Source organism: Macaca thibetana, chromosome 19 (assembly GCF_024542745.1).
Source record: "Macaca thibetana thibetana isolate TM-01 chromosome 19, ASM2454274v1, whole genome shotgun sequence".
Classification (NCBI taxonomy): domain Eukaryota; kingdom Metazoa; phylum Chordata; class Mammalia; order Primates; family Cercopithecidae; genus Macaca; species Macaca thibetana.
Window position 1 is genome coordinate 25,352,901 of NC_065596.1, and position 20,251 is coordinate 25,373,151.

Consider the following 20,251-nt stretch of genomic DNA (forward strand, 5'->3'; position numbering starts at 1 on the left):
TGTTTCATCCTCAGGCACTGTGACAACCAAACTATAGGAAGATGGGCTGGGCACAGTGGCTCATGCCTCTAATCCCAGTGCTTTGGGAGGCTGAGGTGGGAGGATTACTTGAGGCCCCAAGTTCAAAACCAGCCTGAGCAACAAAATGAGATCCCATCTGTACCAAATAAATAAATAAATAAATAAATAAGTAAAATTGTACGAAGATATTTCCAAAACCTCCAGGAGGGGCAGGGGATGCCTTCGACTGGGAATGATAGGGGCATTTGTAATCACACCAGACCAATCTGATTCAACTTTTATGTAACAAAATTGTGAGTTGTTTTTCAGTTGCCATGGACTCCCAGATTGAAGGTCCGTAATTTAAGCATGCCCAGGTGAACCAAATGTGTAACCTTGAGTGGAACCTAAGTACTCAGACTGAGAAGTGAGGATTGAATTAAGAAGCGGACACTGGATGGTGGGATCCAGGATCCAATCACATCGAGCCCTGGCATCACCCCAGGGCAGGGTCCAATCAAATCATATCTCCCCACATCACCTCATTACAAGATCCAATCAGATCATGCCTCCCTGCAAATAATTACGAATATAGTACGAGAAACACTGAGGTTTGGGAAATGTTCACAATAAGGCAAGATCCAATCAGATCATGCTCATTACCCTTTTGACTATAAAACCTGTCCCAACCCCTAGCTCAGGGAGACATATTTGAGCCTGACTTCTGTCTCCTTGCTTAACAGCCTTGCAATACACTTTTCTCTCTACAAAATCCCAAGGTTGGCTAGGTACAGTGGCTCTTGCCTGTAATCCCAGCACTTTGGGAGACCAAGGCGGGCGGATCATGAAGTCAGGAGATCAAGACCATCCTTGCTAACACGGTGAAACCCCGTCCCTACTAAAAATACAAAAAATTACCCGGGCATGGTGGTGGGTGTCTGTAGTCCCAGCTACTCCGGAGGCTGAGGCAGGGGAATGGCATGAACCCGGGAGGCGGAGCTTGCAGTGAACCAAGATCGTCCCACCACACTCCAGCCTGGGTGACAGACTCAGACTCTATCAAAAAAAAAAAAAAAAAAAAAATTCCCAAGGCTTTGGTGTGTGGCTTTCCATTGTGTACAGGCAAACAGACCTAGCTCAGGTCGGTGACACATCCTTCTCACAGAGATGTGAGAAATGCAGGATTCCCTCACACAGGGCAGGAGGAATGATGACTGATGGTCTAGGGACTCAAGGAGCCGGGAGAACAGGTCTTGACCTTGAATGTCAGTAAATTCATTGTCTGAGGATGGGAGGAAGGAAGTGAGGCTGGCTCACAAGTTCATGGGTGAGGGCAGGAAATAAAATGTGTTCAGACCCAACAAGTGAAATTTAACCAGAGGAAGCCGAGCTGGTTCTCGGGTATAACTATGAGAGTGATCTAGGCTTTGTATATGGCTGTAAAGGCTGGAATGACTGCTGAGAAAATTGGAACCAGGAACTGACCAAGGAGATATAAACGGATTTCCAGAGGTTGCTGAGGGTCTGTTTGAAGCTGGGCACATGGATTTGTGGAATATGATGAGGTTTTTTTTTTTTTTTTTTTTTTTTTTTAGATAACCCAATCAATCTTTTATATTTTTTAATTTATAGTACCCCCTCTTTTTTTGCCTTTGTTAAATGCTCAGACATGCCGCAGTACCAAGCATTATCAATACCAGCTCACATTCCTTTCCTTATTAAAAAAAAATAATAATAACTTTCTAACTTATTACAAACACCCCTTCCCCTTTCCTCTCCACTTTCTTTTACGTGCCCACCTTATCTGAAAAAACACAAATGTTTAGCCAACCAAAATTAGTTTAAATTGTACAACCCAACTCCAGCCAATGGGGAAAGGGTACAGGAGCAAGACTTGCGTCAAAAATAGACTCTTGTGCCCCTTTGTTCAGGTATGCTCTCATGGCAACTGGCCAAAGAGACACGCCTCTGCACAAAAATAAAATTACTTTGCTAAAACTCCTTTGGTCAAGGGTTCAATTTCCTTAAAATTTTAAACGTTATTCCTAACAGATTCCAAGTGGTTCCAGGACGGAAGGACAAGTTGAACCTGTCCCTTCAACTTGGAATGCTCCTCCCACAGCCCACACTCTCACCCAACACCGACCTCTCTTCACCTATCACAGAGCCAAACTCAGGATTCAAGGTCCAAATCCCTAAGTCCAAATCCTGGTTCTGCCACTTACGTGCACATGACCTTGGACAATTCGTTTAACCTCCATGAATCTCTGTTTCCTCATGTAAAAAAATTGAAGCAATTTCTACCAGCTAGGGATGTTAGGAGATACAAATGACTTTAAAAGGTTGTTGCACTGGGCCGGGCACGGTGGCTCACGCCTGTAATCCCAGCACTTTGGGAGGCCGAGATGGGCAGATCACGAGGTCAGGAGATCAAGACCATCCTGGCTAACACGGTGAAACCCCGTCTCTAAAAATACAAAAAAAATTAGCCAGGTGCGGTGGCGGGCACCTGTAGTCTCAGCTACTCGGGAGGCTGAGGCAGGGGAATGGCGTGAACCCGGGAGGCGGAACTTGCAGTGAGCCGAGATCGCGCCACCACACTCCAGCCTGGGCGACTGAGCAAGACGCCGTCTCAAAAAAAAAAGGTTGTTGCACTTAAGACCACAGGCTCCAGAGCCTGATACCTGGGTCTGCCCATTGATTCGGCAGCTTTGTGGCCTAGATAAATCACTTAACCTCTCTGTGCCTCTGTTTCCTCTTCTGCAATAGAAGAACAGCAGCACCTGCCTCATAGTGTTGTTGAAAGGATAAAAGAGCTAAATGATGTAAAGTGTGAAGTTACATAAACGAATATATGTAAAGCTAATATATGCAAAGAGTAGGACCAGGCTCAGAGCCAAATTCTTCATAAATACTAGCAATTGTCATGACTATTTCCTCCATATGGGGCTCCTGTTCTTTTGGTGACACACCAAAAAATTCCACATGGTATGTGGACAGATATGTTTTATTTTCATTTTGTTACTGTCATCTATATTTAAATGTAATTAGCATATTCATAGATAATTTTGTGGATGTTATTGTTTAAAAAAAATGAGTGAACTTATTTTAGATGAGTCATTTTAAAGAAAAATATTGAGTAAAGAAAAGTGTAGCCGGAGGCCAGGCACAGTAGCTCACGCCTGTAATCCCAGCACTTCGGGAGGCCGAGGCAGGTGGATCACTTGAGATCATGAGTTCAAGACCAGCCTGGCCAACATGCTGAAACCCTGTCTCTATTAAAAATACAAAAATTATGGTGGTGGGTGCCTGTCATCCCAGCTACTTGGGAGGCTGAGGCAGGAGAATCACTGGAACCCAGGAGGCAGAGGTTGCAATGAGCTGAGATCACGCCACTGCACTCCAGCCTGGGTGACAGAGTGAGACTCTGTCTCAAAAGAAAAAAAAAAAGTGTAGCCAGGTGTAGAGGCTTAGGCCTATAATCCCGGCACTTTGGGAAGCCAAAGCAGGAGGATCACTTGCACCCAGGAGTTTGAGACCAGCCTGGGCAACATAGGAAGACCCCAACTCTACAAAAAAAAAATTTTTAATTAGCCAGCCGTGGTGGTATGTGCCTGTAGTCCCAGCTACTCAGGAGGATGAGGCAGGAAGATCGCTTGAGCTGAGAGGTCAAGGCTGCAGTGAGCTGTGGTCACACCACCGCACTCCAGCCTGGGCTACAGAACGAGACACTGTCTCAAAAACAAAAGAGGGAAAAAAAAGTGTAGGTGATGTGTGCATATGGAAAGAATTACCAATGTGGTATGAGAAACACTGAGGTTTGAGAAATGTTTGCAATAAACAAAGTGGGACATCAGTTAAAGCTATGAAAAAGATCTTATTCAGTAACCACTGGCAGTAGGGGAAAGAGCTGAGCTCCATTCAGATTACTGCAGAGGTGGCTGGGTGTCTAGAAGGCAGAATGAGGGATGGGGAGAGAAGTGCACTGCAAGGAAAAATCATAAAAAGTTGGCTGGCTCATGCCTGCAATCCCAGCACTTTCAGAGGCCAAGGCAGGCAAATCACCTGAGGTTAGGTGTTCGAGACCAGACTTGCCAACATGGTGAAGCCCCATCTCTACTAAAAACCCCAAAACTAGCTGGGCATGGTGGTGTGCACCTGTAATCCCAGCTACTCAGGAGGCTGAGGCAGGAGAAGCTCTTGAACCTGGGAGGCAGAGGTTGCAGTGAGTCAAGATCATGTCACTGTACTCCAGCCTGGGCAACAGAGCGAGACTCCATCTTAAAAAAAAAAAGTACAGTGTCAGTAGGATTAGGCCAGCTGTGTCTGCTAGTTGGCAATTGTCATAGTTAGAATTCTATCCTCCCACAGAGACCGGGAAACGGAGGTCCTCTCCTTCTGATGATTCTATTTCAAAGGAATGGCTTTCAGATCCTCTAGAAACACCCCTGAGTTGTAGGGTATAGACACATATACACACACTTTTGAAAGAGGAAGGATTCACAATTGTAGGCCCTTTTTAGTAAATGTTCTGAAAAGGGAAATTAGGGGTATATTGCCAGATGTTGGCTTGGTCAGACAGTAAATTCTCCTGGCAAGGTAGAGCTTTCTCAGGTGGCATTTTAATGGGGGGCTAGAGTCATCCTAAGAACATGACCTTATTCTGCTAGACGCCCTGCTAAAGTTTGATCATCTCTCTTTCTTTCCTTTTTTTTTTTTTTTTTTTTTTTTTTTGACAGAGTCTCCTTCCATTGCCCAGGCTGGAGCACAGTAGCTCAATAATAACTCACTGTGGTCTCACACTCCTGAGCACAGGCAATCCTCCCACCTCAGCCTCCCAAGTAGCTAAGACTACAGGCGCATGCATGCCACCATGCCCAGCTAATTTTTTTATTTTTTTGTAGAAATGGGGTCTCGTTATGTTTCCCAGGCTGGTCTCAAACACCTGGCCTCAAGCAGTCCTCCCACCTCGGCCTCCCTAAGGGCTGAGATTTCAGGCATGAGCCACTACAACTGGCCTTGGTCATCTCTTAATGCAGAGGTTTGCATGGAGTTCTGCAGTTCTCAGAAACAGTGACCTGCTAAGTTCTCCTCCTCCCACAGCGGTCAGCTTCACCATCTCTTCCCCAGAGTCTTCCCTTATTCAGCCTGAATCTCAGCTAGAGTAGAGAGTTAGATCCTTTCAAAGCTCTGTTTTCCATTTTTCCTTTTAATCAAAATGCTTTTTTTTGTTTCGTGTTTTCTTTTTTGTTTTTTGTTTTTTTCTTTGTTTGTTTTGAGACCGAGTTTCACTCTTATTGCCCAGGCTGGAGTGCAATGGCCCGATCTTGGCTCACTGCAACTTCCGCCTCCCGGGTTCAAGCGATTCTCCTGCCTCAGCCTCCCGAGTAGCTGGAATTACAGGCATGCGCCACCACGCCCAGTTAATTTTGTATTTTTAGTAGAGACGAGGTTTTTCCATGTTGGTCAGTCTGGTCTCGAACTCTTGACCTCAGGTGATCCGCCTGCCTCAGCCTCCCAAAGTGCTGGGATTACAGGTGTGAGTCACCGCGCCTGGCCTCAATCAAAGTTCTTTTGGGATTTAAAGTAATCCCAAAACAAACTGACTTCAGGGGAAACAATGAGAATACACAGACCAGCATAGCACACAAGCTGAAGGGTCAGCATGGATATCAGGCACAGCTGAATCTAGGTGTTTAAATGATGCCATTAGAAATCTCTCTTTCCGTGCACTGACTATGCTTTCATATGTGTTAGCCTCGTTTTTAGGCAACCTCTCTACTCATGATAGAAAGATGGCCCCCAGCAGCTACACACTGAGATCTCTTCAGCTCAGCAAACTTGGAAGCAAGAAAAAAATGCTTTTAGGCTGGGTGCAGTGTCTCACGCCTATAATCCCACCACTTTGGGAGGCCAAGGCAAGTGGGTCTTTGGAGGCCAGGAGTTCAAGACCAGCCTGGGCAACATAGTGAAAGACTGTCTGTACTAAAAATACAAAAAAAATTACCCAGGCATGGTGGCACATGCCTGTAATCCCAGCTAATCTGGAGGCTGAGGCATGAGAATCTCTTAAACCTGAGAGCTGGAGGTTGCAGTGAGCAGAGATCACGCACTGCACTCCAACTTGAGCAACAGAGCAAGGCTCTGTCTCTAAATAAATAAATAAAATTTTAGAAATAGAAAAAAAAAATTGCTTTATTCCCCAGAGTTCCAGAAAAATCCCTAAGAGACTGCTTCTCCTTGGCTTGTTTTGGGCGCCATGCCCAGCTCTCCAGAAATCACTGTTGTCGGGGGTTGAAGTGCTCTGATTGGTCAGTCCTGGGCCCCTCACCTCCCTGGAGCCATGAGGAGGTTGGTTTCCAAAAGAGAACTCCAGGTGCTGTTACTTGGATAAAAGAGAGCGCTGGCTCGGCAGAAACCCCAGATGGTTATTAATTGCATTGCAAATATTTACTTTTTGTCTACAGTGGTCTCCTGACCTAGCTAATCACTCCATCAGAGGACTTCAGACCAACCATAAAAGAAGCACTTTAGCAAATGCTAATAAAGGAATAACTGTGTCATCTGATGACAACTATTATTAGAGACTCATGGGTGAACCTTAGCCCCTGGGTGGAACCTGAACCTCTCTGGGAGGGAAAAGCATGAGCTTCTGCGTCAGATAGATCTGAGTTCAAGTCTGAACACTCCCATTTCACTCACTTGCTCTTTATTTATTCACTAAAAAGAAAACATGTAAGCTGGGTAGGTGGTTCATGCCTGTAATCCCAGCACTCTGGGAGGTTGAGACGGGAGGATCACTTGAGCCCAGAAGTTCGAGAGCAGCCTGGTTAATATAGTGAGACTCTATCTCTACCAAAAAAAAAAAATTTTTTTTAATTGGCTGGGAATGGTAGCGTGAACCTGTAGTCCCAGCTACTCAGGAGACTGAGGCAGGATTATTGCTTGAATCCAGAAGGTTAAAGCTGCAGTGACCTGTGACCGTGCCAGTGCACTCCAGCCTGGCTGATAGAGTGAGACCCCATCTCAAAAACAAAAACATGTATTGAGGACCTGTTATGTGCAAGGCACTGTTCTAGTCACTAGGGACACAGCCACAAGCCAGACAACATCCCTGCCCTCCTGGATCTGACATTCAAGTTGGAGAGGTGGGACTAAGGAAGGAGAGGCAGATAACACAAGTGGACAAAGAAATAAATCATCTAAGATAGCAGTCAATGATGTAAAGAAAACAAAACAGTGTGGCTTGCTAGCAAAGAGCTGGGGAACTGAGTTGCAGCAGGCATTAAGAAAGGCCTTTTTTGCCAGGCACGGTGGCTCACGCCTGTAATCCCAACACTTTGGGAGACCGAGGTGGGCGGATCACGAAGTCAGGAGATCGAGACCATCCTGGCTAACATAGTGAAACCCCATCTCTACTAAAAATACAAAAAATTAGCCGAGCGTGGTGGCGGGCACCTGTTGTCCCAGCTACTTGGGAGGCTGAGGCAGGAGAATGGCATGAACCCAGGAGGCGGAGCTGGCAGTGAGTTGAGATCGTGCCACTGCACTCCAGCCTGGGGGACAGAGCAAGACTCTGTCTCAAAAAACAAAACAAAACAAACAAAAAAAAAGGCCTTTTTGAAAGGGTGATATGCGTGAATTAAGCCAAAATAATAAGATACAGTCAGCTTTGAGATTACATGAGTAAGGTTCTAAGGAGAGGGAACGGCTCATGCAAAGGCCCTGTGTTGGTGCCTCCAAAAACTGGTAGAAAGCCCCTGTGAATGACTGTGTGACAGTAGGTGAGTTACTCAGCCCCTGTGCATCATGGGAAAATGGAGATGCCCATATCGACCCCTCGAGGTTGGTATGAGGATTCAATTAGGCAACCGTGTTACAGGGTTAATGCTGTGTCCGGCATGTAGTAGGTGTTCAACAAACACCAGCTATTAGTTTGAGCATGATAATTATTATTCGAGGAGGAAAGAATAGACCCAGGGAGTGAGAAGGGTGAGGAAAAAGGAGCTAGTGTAGCTTATCCTTCTAGAATCTAAAATTCAGGATATAGTCTGAGCGAGGTCCTGATAATGGGATTCTAAACATGCCTCCAGGACATCCTAGACACCAAATTATAATTAGCATTAACTTCATAGTGACTGCCATTCGTTGAATACCTACTACATGGCAAGGCACTACTCCAAGCGCCTCGTGTCCATGGCCCCGTCTGACTCTGGGGCAGGCACTATTATTAACGCCTCCATTTTACAGAGGAGAAAAGGTGTGGTTCAGAGTCCAGGGGAGAAGCCAGGAGGCCAGCAGAAAGCCCCGTCACCTCCTACCAGGTTGACCTTTGGCCATTCCTTAACTTTGACGTGAGTGATAGGAGCGGGCGATTCTGCTTCTCCCTCCATCTCCCCGTGGGGATTGTAGGGTGAGAGAATGAGAGCAAAGCCTCAGAGCCCCCTCCCCAGGGACACTGTCCCAGCCTGGTCCCCACCCACCACCACCACTGGCCCGATACTGGAGAAGGATGCGGCTGGAGGTGACTTCCGAGCCAACTTGGTAAGTCATGTGGGGAAGTGGCCAGGGTAGGGCATGGTCATCGTGGGCGGGGTCCTGCAGGGCGGGGCCAGGGCTGCAGACATGACTGTATAGGTCTATAAAGACCCCACATGTGACGAGGAGACCTTCTCTGCACAGTCCTTGGACAGAATACAAGATGAGGAGTCCTCTGGACATCAGCTCCAGCCACACTCCTGCCTGGAGGAAGCTGCTTTTAACAGGTGCGTTGGAGACAGTGGCTTCACCATGGGCCAGGGACAAGGAGGAGAGAGTCTCCTTACAAGTCCAAGTCGCCCCCACTCAGAGCTTCGACCCTGTTAGTTTGAGGCCCATGCAGCTCAGGCACCCAACTCATGGGAATTCTTGAATGTCACTCTGCCACAAGAGATGACCCTACTGGCTTCTTTTAGGAAGAAGGGAAGTGAGGTACAAAGAGGGGACCAGGTCACCTACCCAAGATGGCAGGGCTGGCAAGGGGCAGGATCAGAATTTGAGACCCCAGCCCAGCCCCCTTTCACCAGAATGCCCTGTCTCACCCCAGCAATCTGCAACCTAGTAATAATAAATATAAATAATAGCAATCATAAAATAATAACATCAGCCATAATAGAAGGTCACTGTAACTGAATAGGTCTATACACCAGCCTGTTTGGGGCTTTTGTTTTGTTTTGTTTTGTTTTGTTTTGAGACAAGGTCTTGCTCTGTTGTCCAGGCCAGAGTGCAGGGGCCTGATAATGGCTCATTGCAGCTTCAACCTGCTGGGCTGAAGCCATTCTCCTGCCTCAGCGTCCTGCATAGCTGGGACCACAGGTATACGCCACCAAACCCAGCTAATTTTTTATTTTTAGTAGAGATGAGGTCTTACTGTGTTGCCCAGGCTAGTCTCGAACTCCTGGGCTCAAGAGATCCTCCTGCCTCGGCCTCCCCAGGTGCCGGGATTACAGGCGTGAGCCACTGCACCCAGACTGTCAGCCCGTTCTAAGTGCTTTTCTGTAGTAACATTTAAGTCTTATCACAACTCTTTGAGATCAGGGATGTGTGATCCCTATTTCACAGAAGGGGAAACTCTCCAGGTCGCACACTTGGAAGTGGCAAACTGAAGATTTGAAGCCAGATGGGCTGGCTTCCCAGACCACACTTTCCAGAGACCACACACATCTGCCTCTCAGATAGTGAATGAATTGTTTCCTTATCCAGGTCTTAAAAGTTCAGTTCTGAGCCGGGCGCGGTCGCTCAGGCCTGTAATCCCAGCACTCTGCGAGGCCAAGGTGGGCGGATCATCTGAGGCTGGGAGTTGAAGACCAGCCTGACCAACATGGAGAAACCCCGTCCCTACTAAAATCACAAAATTAGCCGGGCGTGGTGGCGCGTGCCTGTAATCCCAGCTACTTGGTAGGCTGAGGCAAGAGAATTGCTTGAACCCGGGAGGCGGAAGTTGTGGTGAGCTGTGATCGTGCCATTGCACTCCAGCCCGGGCAACAAGAGCGAAACTCCACCTTAAAAAAAAAAAAAAAAAAAAAAAAAAAAAAAAAAAAAGTTCAGTTCCGTGTAATTTTAAAACCTCAAAGTCCACCTAGTTCAAAGCATTGCTCTGTCCCCAGCTCAGGCCTGTGTCTGGAAGGTGGAAAGGAACGCGGTAGGCCTCTTCCCTATTTCACCAGAGCCGTTGTCTTAGGCGTCTCTCAGGGCAGTAGGCAGAGGGGAGGAAGGAAAGAAAAGGAGGCTGGAAAGTTTCTCTTAGGCGGCTGTAGTTTTATGATGCAAACAAGGCATGCTGTGCGTTGCTGGCTCTTCCTGGGGTGGGGGCGGGGAGGGTGGGGTACTTTGGGAATTGGCTGTGCCACTGGATAAAATAGCAACCAGCTTTTAGAAAATGGTTTACAACATGTTTGCAAAGTGAGGTGGGGGAGCTTACAAAACATTGTTCAAACAAAAACAAAGCAACTGTGCCGCAAACTTCTACTCTGTAAACACAAAATGTTCTCTCGATAACAGCAGGTGCCTGGAGAGTGTGATGAGGACAAGCGTAGGGGTGGAGGTCAAGGGAGATTTGGCTTTAGATGGGTCTACATTTTTTCCTAAGGAAAAGCTCTTGTATGATTAAAAATTAATTTTAAAAATTATGAAAAACCATCAAAGAAAATATATTGCCCAAAGTGGTTATCTGAGTATTAAGCTTAAGGATTTGTTTTGTTGCTTTTTACCTTACTTTCCAAATTATTCTATAATGAGGAGCAAAGGTTGTTTTCTGTGATGCCTTGTAAGAATTGCTGAATGTAATTCTACTTTTTGTTTAAAAGAAATAGAAACAGCCGGGTGTGGTGGCTCACGCCTGTAATCCCAGCACTTTGGGAGGCCAAGGCAGGTGGATCATGAGGTCAGGAGATCAAGACCATCCTGGCCGACATGGTGAAATCCTGTCTCTACTAAAATACAAAAAAATTAGCCGGGTGTGGTGGCGCGTGCCTGTAGTCCCAGCTACTCAGGAGGCTGAGGCAAGGGAATCAATCGCTTGAACCCAGGACGGGGAGGTTGCAGTGAGCTGAGATTGCGCCACTGCATTCCAGCCTGGCAACACAGCAAGACTCCATCTCAAAAAAGAAAGACAGAAAGACAAGAAAGACAAGAAAGACAGAAAGACAGAAAGAAAGACAGAAAGACAGAAAGACAGAAAGACAGAAAGACAGAAAGAAAGAAAGAAAGAAAGAAAGAAAGAAAGAAAGAAAGAAAGAAAGAAAGAAAGAAAGAAAGAAAGAAAAAGAAACATAAAGCTTAAAAAAAAAATAGTAAGTTTCCAAAACATGGCCGGGTGCAGTGGCTCACGCCTGTAATCCCAGCACTTTGGGAGGCCAAGGCGGGAGGATCACCTGAGGTCGGGAGTTTGAGACCAGCCTGACTAACATGGAGAAACCCTGTCTTTACTAAAAATACAAAATTGGCCGGGCATGGTGGCACATGCCTATAATCCCAGCTACTAGGGAGGCTGAGGCAGGAGAATCACTTGAACCTGGGAGGCAGAGGTTGCGGTGAGCCGAGATCATGCCATTGCACTCCAGCCTGGGCAACAAGAGTGAAACTCCGTCTCAAAAAAAAAAAAAAAAAAAGGTTCCAAAACATAGTGTTTATCTCTAGGTGTCTAAGTTTTATGGTATAAAAATGGATATATACATATATGAGTATATATGAGTAATACTATATAGAGAGAGAGGGAGAGAGAAAAAGAGAGAGAGGGAGAAAGGTCTTGCTCTGTCACCCAGGCTGGAGTGCAGTGGCAGGATCATAGCTCACTGAAACCTCTAAGTTCTGGACTTGAGGAATCTTCCCACCTCAGCCTCCTAAGTAGCTGGGACTACAGGCGCGTGCCACCATGCCCAGCTAAGTTTTTATTTTTGTAGAGACGGGGCCTCACTCTGTTGCCCAGGCTAGTCTTGAACTTCTGGCTCAAGTAATCCTCCAGCCTTGGCCCCCCAAAGTGCTAGGATTACAGGTGTGAGCCAACACACCAGCCTACTCTTATATTTAAAAAAAACAAAAAAAAAAATCCCATCAGGAGTGAAAGGATTAGGGTGTGGTGCCCAAGAGACGCAGGGTTTTCCTGGGAGATGACGAAAATGTTCTACAACTGATTGTGGTGATGGTTGCACATTTCTGTGAGTATGCTAAAAGCTCTTGAATTGTACACTTTGAATGAGTAAATAATTGGCTAAGAAAGTAGATTTTATGTGTTCTCGCCACAAAAAAAATAAGGACATGAGGTAATGCATAGGTTAATTAGCTCACTTTAGTCATTCCGCAATGTATACATATCTTAAAACATCACACTGTACACCATAAAAATACACAATTTGTATTTGTTAATTTTAAAAAGAAAAAATAGAGGCAAGGTTATAACTTAATCAGTGTCCAGAACAAACATTATGTCACCCTTTAAAAATGTACCATTCACATTGAATTATAACCCACTACTATTTCAAAAGAAGGTGGTGAGAACATGTTGGGTGGGGGTGCTGGGTAGGAGTAAATGGATTGGTATGTGCATTAGCTCATTTTGTGTTGCTATACAGGAATACCTGAGACTGGGTAATTTATTTTTTTTTAAAAAAAGATGTTGATTTAACTCACAGTTTTGCAAACTGTACAAGACAAGAAATGTGGTGCCAGCATCTGCTTCTAGTGAGGTCCCGGGAAGCTTACAATCATGGCAGACAATGAAGGGGGAGCAGGTGCATCACATGGCGAGAAAGGGAGAAAAGGATGCCAGCCCCTTTTAAACAACCCACTATCGAGTGAACTAACCAGGCTAGAACACTCACTACCGTGGAGAGGACACCAAGCCATTCACGAGGGATCTGCCCCCATGACCCAAACACCTCCCGCTAGGCCACAGCACCAACATTGGGGATCACGTTTCAGTATGAAATTTGGAAGGGACAAATATTCAAACTCTATCAGTATATGAATTACATATCAATAAAGCTGTAAATTACACACACACATACGTGCGTGCACACACACACACACATACATATATAGGCTCTCAGTTAAAGCCATGTGTAGAAAAGCAGAGGAAGGAAGGCATGTTCTAGAGACAATGCCAGGTAGAGTATAGTTTTCACAATTTCCAGCAGAGGAGAGAGCAGTTAGGTTGCCCCAGAGAACAGGACCTCCTTACTGGGAATGAGAATGAGGATTTCTCACTGGAATGAGAATGAGAAACAGGTTTGGCCTGGGGAGGCCAATGCATTCAAGCTGAGAGTGCTAGTACCTAAGTTAGATTGACCTCAGCTGATATGATTTGGCTGTGCCTTCACCCAAATCTCATCTTGAATTGTAGCTCCCAAAATTCCTGCGTGTTGTGGGAGGGACCCGGTGGGAGATAATTGAATCATGGGCATGGTTTCCCCCATACTGCTCTTGTGGTAGTGAATAAGTCTCACCAGATCTGATGGTTTTATAAGGGGAAATCCCTTTTGCTTGGTTCTCATTCTCTTGCCTGCCCCCACATAAGACTTGCCTCTTGCCTTCTGCCATGATTGTGAGGCCTCCCTAGCCACGTGGAACTGTGAATCCATTAAACCTCTTTTTCTTTATAAATTACCCAGTCTCGTGTATGTCTTTATCAGCAAGGTGAAAACAGATGAGTACAGCAGCCCTAAAAATTCATGATCTCATTGCATCTCAGGCACTCCTGTGAAATGGTACTCTCACCCTCCCTCCTTGATGAGTGGAGAAACTAAGGCTCAGAGCCCAGAAATAATAAGTGGTAGAGTCAGGGTTATGAACCCAGGTCTAGCAGCCTAAAAATCTACAGGTAGAGCTATGCTTCCACACCAGATGGAGCAAGGGTGGCTAAGATGTGAGGTCTTCTGCTTAGGATGCTTTGGGGACACTGCCGGAATCACCAGGTACCTGCTGCTGTGTCAGAGTTAGAACGCAATTCCAGAATGCAGACTGCATGGCCTGAGATCTTCCTTTCTGGTCATTTGTTCAATAAACACTCCCCAAGTGTTCCCTCTGTGTCCAGCCTGCATGGGATGGTGGAGGGGACACTACTGCGACCAAGACAGCCTCAGCCCTGTCCTCCCAGGGCTCACAGTCCAGGGGGAAAGACAGAGCCATGTCCAGGAAGCAGTGACCCAGAGTGGGTGGGGAAGGACCATGCAGGGGGAAGAGGGAGACCCAGAAGAGAGGGCTGAGATCAGAAGCTGGGGAGGCAGTGACCAGGCAAGACCTTGAAGCTGTCGAAATCAAAACAGAACCTCAGAAAGTAGGGCATTGCTGACACAAACCGCATCTCTGTGTGCTTTGTTCCGTGATAGTGTATGAATGCAGCATTTTATTCCATCAGAATAGAAAAGCAAAACCTTGAGCAGGTATTTATAAATTATATTAAAGTTATAAGACTTTATTCCTGTCATTTTGTGGCAAGACCTTCCATCACCCCCATCAAAGTCATTCGAAGTCCCCGTCCAAACATTGTAGTATGTATTAGCAAGCACGCCTAAGGGTCAGGAAGACCAGAAGAGGGAATGCCTGTGCAGAAACTTTCCTTCCTTCCTTCCTTCCTTCCTTCCTTCTTTCCTTCCCTTCTTTCCTTCCCTTCTTTCCTTCTCTTTCCTTCCTTCCCTTCTTTCCTTCTTTCTTTCCTTCCTTCCTTTCCTTCCCTTCCTTCCCTTCTTTCCTTCTTTCCTTCCTTCCTTCCTTTCTTTTCTTCCTTCCTTTCCTTCCCTTCCTTCCCTTCTTTCCTTTCTTTCCTTCATTCCATTCTTTCCTCCCCTCCTTCCTTCCTTTCTTCTTTCCTTCTTCCTTTCCTTCCCTTCTTTCCCTTCCTTCACTTTCTTCCTTCTTTTAAAACTTTTCTTCTTTCTTTCTTTCTTCTTTCTTTCCTTCCTTCCTTCCTTCCTTCCTTCCTTCCTTCCTTCCTTCCTTCCTTCTTTCTTTCTTTCTTTCCTTGCTCTGTCACCCAGGCTGGAGGAATCTCAGCTCACTGCAACCTCCACCTCACAGGTTCAAGCAATTCTCCTACCTCAGCCTCCCCAGCAGCTGGAATTACAGGAGCCCACCACCACACCCAGCTAATTTTTGTATTTTGAGTAGAGATGGGGTTTTGCCATGTTGGCCAGGCTGGTCTCGAACTCCTGACCTCAAATGATCCACCTGCCTCAGCCTCCCAAAGTGCTGAGATTACAGGTGTGAGCCGCTGCACCCAGCCTATCTATGCAAAAAACTTTAATCACAGGAAGTTAAAGAGTCAAGACGAATGATATTCTAGGTGGGGAGAATAGCATTGGCAAAGGCCTGAAGGCCAAAACAACTGCAAGGAGTTCAGTCTGGCTGATGCAGAGAATGAGGGGAGAGTGCTGAGAGAAGTAGGGAGCAGTAGTAGGAGAACCAAGAGAAGGAATCTTCACTGTGTTCTAAGGTTACTAGGGAGCCATGGAAGATTTATGAGCAGGGTGGGTAAAAAAGTCACACCAAGGCCGGGTATGGTGGTTCATGCCCAGCACTTTCAGAGTCTGAGGTGAGAGAATCACTTAAGGCCAGGAGAGAATCACTTAAGGCCGGAGAATCACAAAGGCCAGCCTGGGCAACATAGCAAGACCTCCATCTCTACAAAAAATGTTTAAAAATTAGCTGAGCATGGTGGTGTGCACCTACAGTCCCAGAGACTCGAGATGCTGAGGTGGGAGGATTGCTTGAACCCAGGAGTTCAAGGCTGCAATGAGCTATAATCACAGCACTGCACTCTAGCCTTGGCCACAGAGTGAGACCTTGTTTCAAAAAAAGAGAAAGAAAGAAAGAAAAAGAAAGAAAGAAAGAAAGAAAGAAAAAAAGAAAGAAAAAAAGAAAGAAAAAAGAAAGAAAGAAAGAAAGAAAGAAAGAAAGAAAGAAAGAAAGAAAGAAAGAAAGAAAGAAGGAAGGAAAGGAAGGAAGGAAAGAAAGAAAGAAAGAAAGAAAAGAAGGAAAGAAAGAAAAAGAAAGAAAGAAAGAAAGAAAGAAAGAAAGAAAGAAAGAAAGAAAGAAAGAAAGAAAGAAAGAAAGAAAGAAAGAAAGAAAGAAAGAAAGAAAGAAAGGAAGAGAAAGAAAGAAAGAAAGAAAGAAAGAAAGAAAGAAAGAAAGAAAGAAAGAAAGAAAGAAAGAAAGAAAGAGAAAGAGAGAGGAAGGAAGGGCAGTTACACCAGCTGTTGACCTGGAGATTAACTCAATGGAGATGGGCAATGAGTGACCCCCACAACTCCCAGCTCTCCACTATGACCTTGAATCTGAGACTCAAATTTGCTGTCCCTTAGTTTCCCTGCCTGTAAAACAGACCAGCACCAACTTCAGAGTTGTTCAGGGGGCTCAATGAGGTATCCTGGTCAGGATACCAAGTTGGTAGGGCTTGGCATGGTCCCTGGCACTCAGCCAGCATGCAGTGTCAGCTGATCACCTGAAGCTGCTTCTGAGATCTCACACACCCTTCCAGAGCCCAGCATGTTTGTATCTGGTGATGAGCTCCTGGGAGTGGTTATCTCTAGCCACCACATTTCATTCATTTAACCAGGAAGACAGCTGATGTTTTAACATTCATCTTGTAAGTGGATACTTCTGATCCTTAAAGGTAGCCATCTATTATATTGCTTTTTCAAGAGATTTTTAAAATAAGTGATTACCGTACACCCAGGACTTGCTGTTGAGGCAAGAATGATAACAATGAAAATAATGATAATTATAATGTCAAGCATTTAGCCACAGTCACCTTGTTAGTATACTGTTCTCAACACTTCACAAACATTAGAGCAGGGCTTCTCAATATTAACACTCCATTTTCTATCTAGAGTGCTCACTTGCACTTCTGCCATGGAATAACACAGCAAGAAGGCCCTTACCGGATGCCAGTACTATGCACTTGGACTTCCCAGCCTCCAGAACTGTGAGCCAAAATAAATCTTTTTTCTTTGTTAAAAAAGAAAAAAAAAAAAAGAGCAAAAAATACATATGTTAGCACTTAAGGACAGATGGTGCTTTGTTATTGAGGACTGACCTGCACATGGTAGCATCCTTGGCATCTACCCAAAAGATGCCAGTAGGACACCCTCCCCCAACCCCAGTTGTAACAACCAAAAAGATTTCCAGACATTGCCATTGTCCCCTTGGTGGCAACACTGTCCCCAGTTGAGAATCTTTGTTCCTTAGATAAAAATCCTCACAAAGTCATAAAAAGGAGATATTATTCCCATTTTATAGATAAGGAAACTGAGGCCCAGAGAGGTTGAGTAACTTTCCAAAAGTCACCAGAGTTAGTAAGTTTCAAGACTTGCACCCAGACAGTCCAATTCTGGTAACTGCATTCTGGTGTAAATTTATGTGTACCTACATGCATGTGTGTGAGAGAGGCAAAGAAGAACCTAATTTATATTCTCATTTCTTTAATTCAAGTTTTTTTAATTTAGAGTAGGCTATACAATCTCATGGTTTAATCTCAAGGATATATAGAATACTTTGTCTTTTTATCCTATTCACATTACCCAGTTCCTCATGTCACTCCCCCCACCACACACACAAATTGTCACTGTTTTCTGTTTCTTTATCCATTTACAAACCAATGCAAATACATATATTTTTTCTCCCTCATTTACACCAACAGTAACATATCATCTAGACTATTTGGCAGCTTGAACTCAGATTTTTGTGTGGGTTTTTGTTGTTGTTATTACTGGTTTTCTTTGAGAAAGGATCTCACTCTGTTGCCCAGGATGGAGCACAGCTGCACAATCATAGCTCACTGCAGCCTCCAGTTCCTGGGCTTAAGTGATCCCCCTGGCTCTGCCTCCCAAGTGGCTGGGACTACAAGCATGCACCACCATGCCTGGCTAATATTTTTCAATTGTTTTGTAGAGATAGGATTTTGCTATGTAGCCCAGGCTGTCATTTGTATCTTAACTGCTTTCCTCAGTGATTTTTTCCCACTCAGTTCATAGAGTTCATGAATTCTTCCTCATTCTTTGGCATAGCTATATTATTCCATTGTGTGGAAATAATGGTTCATTATTTATTTAATCAGTCCTCTATTGTTGAAGAGTTGGGTATTTCCAATCTTTTGCATTGTAAATAAGGTGTAGTAAAAAAAACACTATGCACTAGTCATTTTGTTCTGTGAAAGTCTATCTATAGAACACATTCCTTGACATTTAATTATGGGGTCAAAGGCTATAGGAATTTGTAGTTTTGAAAGACTTTGCCAGATTGCCCTCTGTAGTGGTTGTACGAGCAAAGTGTGGGAGTTCCTATTGCCCTCAGCATCACCATAACAACAAGTCATCAAACTTTTGGATCTTTGCTGAAAGGGTTATTTCGGTTTGTTTTAATTTACATTTCTCTTATGATGAGTAGAATTGAGCATTTTTTCTATGTCAAGAGACAGTTAAATTTTCTTTTCTATGAATTGCCTATTCATATGCTATGTGTATTTTTCTGTTGGGTTGCTGATATTTTTCTTATTGATTTCCAGGAGCTTTTTATATATTAGTGAAATGAGCTCTTCATGACATCAGTTAGAGTTTCTCCTGGTTGTCATTGTTCTTTTGACTTTGCAAATGATGGGATTTTTTTTTTAACCTTTCAGGTGTTTCTTTTCATTTTATATCTTTTTTTTTCTTTTTTTTTTTTTTTTTTTTTTTTAGTCTTTTATGGCTAGAGCTTGTATTCCTACCACACCATTCCACTGAGAGAAAGAATAGGTTGGGTAACTGCTGGGATCCAGAACCAAACTCCAAGGGTTTGCCTCCAATTTCTAAGCAATATGGAAATTTAATGAGAGGAAGTGAGAGAAACTAAGGCAAGAGTTGGGCAGTATAGTTTAGTGGCTGAGAATTTTGATTGCCTGCTTGTGGATCACAGTACTGCTGTTTACCACCTATGACATCCTGGAAAAATGTTTTAAATGTTCTGAGCCTCTGTTTCTTCATCTGTAAATTTGGCATAACAGTCCTATCAGGGTTGAGGCAAGAAACAGATGGTCTACTCTAAGGGAGTAGTAAGGAGAGTTTAAGACAGGGACTATTTGCAGCAGAGGTGTAGGTGAGGCATAGGAAGAACAACATGGGATAATACAGCACCCAGGGGCTAACAACAGCAAGGAACTGTCACCTCCCTCAGGCTAGAAGCCATAAGGAGAAAAGCAGATCCCAGAACCAGAAGACAGTAGTAGTATATGGAGAGGGACACTCAACAGGGGCTGTGGGCTGGAACAAAAGGACCCAGCCAACTGTAGGACTAATCCCTTCAAACTTACTTCCCTGCTGCCCTCTCGTCTTCTGCCAATGTGCCCGCTGACAGAAACCAACCAGCAGCAAAAGGTAAGGGGACCCCAACAACACAGCTCAGAGAAGTCAGCCTTTCAGACAGCAGAGTGGAGCAGAGAAGGGTAGAAAACCACTTTTTGCAACATCCAGTATAATATAAGTGTGTGCTTCATGGGATCAAGGAGAGGAATCAATGATTTGATACACATTCAGCACTTCGAACAGAGTCAGGCTTGTGGTGGGTGCTAGTGAATGTTCTCTGTTATTTCTACTCTACTTTTATCATTATTGTCACCGTCATCAGCAACTCTTGATGCTCCACGCTCACTTTCAGTGGCTTGGGAACGGTCACTTGCAGGGACAGCATTTTGCCTTTGGTCTCACTTGCTCCCCTCATCTCCTCCTCCTTCCCTGCTCCTCCAAGGCACCCTGCTCACATCCTGCACCTGCTCTGTCTTCTCGGAGCTGCCCTTCTCGGCACAGCTGAACACCTTGACTGAAGGAGCCAGTGTCCACCTTCCTGTCCCCAGAAGTCTTGAAGGTATTCTCACCACGTCTTGGTTCCGAGGGTATGACGCCCAGCCAGCAGCCATGATATTCTCCCCAGAGGGCCTCCCAGGACCTGCTCACACTGGCCGGGAGATGCTGGGAACCCAAGGCAGCCTGGTCCTTAGAAACGTGACGGCTCAGGACTCGGGCAGCTACACCGTTGTGCTGGAAACCAGCAGGGGACGCAGGAGTGCAACAAAGCAGATCCATGTCAAGAGTGAGTGGGGCCCCACAGTAGGAGGGATTGACTTCTCAGAAAGCAGACCCACAGGACCCCAGAAGAGCCCACAGGACACATTCTGTGCTGGTTATCCATTGCTCCCCATTAAACCACCCCAAAACTTAAAACGTCAATCACTTATCCAGCTGGACAG

At 45.1% G+C, this 20,251-nt stretch overlaps 1 protein-coding gene and 1 long non-coding RNA gene across 5 annotated transcripts in view; both read left to right on the plus strand.

Moving 5' to 3' along the window:
- The window catches only part of PVR (PVR cell adhesion molecule), a 102,472-nt gene that overhangs the window by 41,906 nt on the left and 40,315 nt on the right, over positions 1–20,251 (plus strand). The window lies entirely within an intron of this gene.
- Positions 10,141–20,231, plus strand: LOC126943538 (uncharacterized). The gene is made up of 2 exons (XR_007721764.1): positions 10,141–10,180; positions 19,753–20,231. It is a non-coding gene; the product is annotated as an uncharacterized LOC126943538 (long non-coding RNA).